Raw genomic sequence first — 1,437 nt, forward strand, 5'->3', positions numbered from 1 at the left:
CCCCCTCACCCCCCCCACGTTTGCCTGTAAGGTTTGGAGCCCCAGGATATTCTCCCTAATACAGAGTGGACCCTACGATTTCCTTTTTGTCTTTGACCCTGAACAGTGACTGGTTTATGCAGGTGTGTCTGTGTGTCTTTGTAGGCACCCACGGGGCACCAGGCGAGGGGATGAGCAGGATAGTTGCAAAAGAAAAAAAAAGGACCTTAGAGCACACCTCTACCGAGGAATTGGACATAGATCAAGAGCTCATTGTCACTTCATTTTAGATTTGCTCACTGTGGGAGTGGGGGTTGGGGGTTAGAGGGATGGGGTGGAGAGGGGGGCCATCGGGAGTGGGGACCCCTGCTGTGTTTGAATTGCCTGACACTTTTACCATTAACCACAGGCTTTATTTCATAGGGGACTGGAGTGTTTCATTGTAAGACATGGGTTTTGTGGAACTCTCCAGTCAGTTTTGCAATTGCTCGGATTCGACCTCGGGGGGGGAAAAGAAGAGACTCTTTTAAATGCTGCTTTCTGCTTGCACCGGGCATTTGGTATTTTGCATCTTCTGAGTTATTGACACCCAGAGCAACTGTGCCCGGTTAACCAAAATTCAGTGGGCTATTCAGAGCAGGGCTGGATTCTCAGAAGACCGACAACGCTGCACAATAGGGAGGGCAGTCATCCTTTGAAATGAATGAATTCCACAGAGCTGCCACTCTGCTAGGAAATATGCACAATCACCCAGCAGTGAGCGTTTTCACTCCTTTCGCTCAACTCGGGCACAGCATTTTCATATTTTTTCAAAGGCTGGAGGTGCTTTGAAGTGTGGGGACTCTGCCGCCCGAGTCTGCAGCAGCGTCTTGCTGTTATTTCTTTGTTTAAAAAGCAGAGGTGCCTCGGGCCCCTGCTCTTTCTTCCTGGGTTCGGATTCTTCGAGCCATATTTCACGTTGGGCTGACCTCACAGTGTCGTTTGCAGACTTGCTCTCTGGCCCCTCACTGTACTTCATCTGCTGGTTTTGTGTTGGCACAGATTGAAGCAGCCCCTCGCCAATGACTGTGTGGCTGCGAGTGGCTTTAAGTGCAGTATCATTGTTCTGCGTGACAGAGGTCATCCCTTTCAGACACAGCAGCCTCCGTGCCCCTGCCTTTTTACCAGGGATGATGGTGGCATCTATGCAAGCACAGTGGAGTGTGGGAGGTGCTTGGGAGCTCTCAGTGGTGTTTCAATGCGGCTCCCGTGAGCTCCCCTCAGATGTGTACTGTGGGCGCTTAGCTTACTGCAAGGCTGAGTGAAACCTATGCATCGATGACTTAAAATCTCGAGTTCTTGTCTCCTAGCCCTGTGTTGATCCAAGAAACAATATTTGCAAAAACAGATCAAATGGAAAGATGCCACTGATTGCAGAGGACTGTATAGAGAATTCTATGGGACATTATGGGGGTGGGG

At 50.0% G+C, this 1,437-nt stretch overlaps 1 protein-coding gene across 1 annotated transcript in view; it reads left to right on the forward strand.

Moving 5' to 3' along the window:
- The window catches only part of TRIB2 (tribbles pseudokinase 2), a 21,334-nt gene that overhangs the window by 1,772 nt on the left and 18,125 nt on the right, over positions 1–1,437 (forward strand). The gene's annotated exons all lie outside the window — the stretch shown is intronic.

This window comes from Myotis davidii, unplaced genomic scaffold (genome assembly GCF_000327345.1).
Source record: "Myotis davidii unplaced genomic scaffold, ASM32734v1 scaffold61, whole genome shotgun sequence".
NCBI classification, from domain to species: domain Eukaryota; kingdom Metazoa; phylum Chordata; class Mammalia; order Chiroptera; family Vespertilionidae; genus Myotis; species Myotis davidii.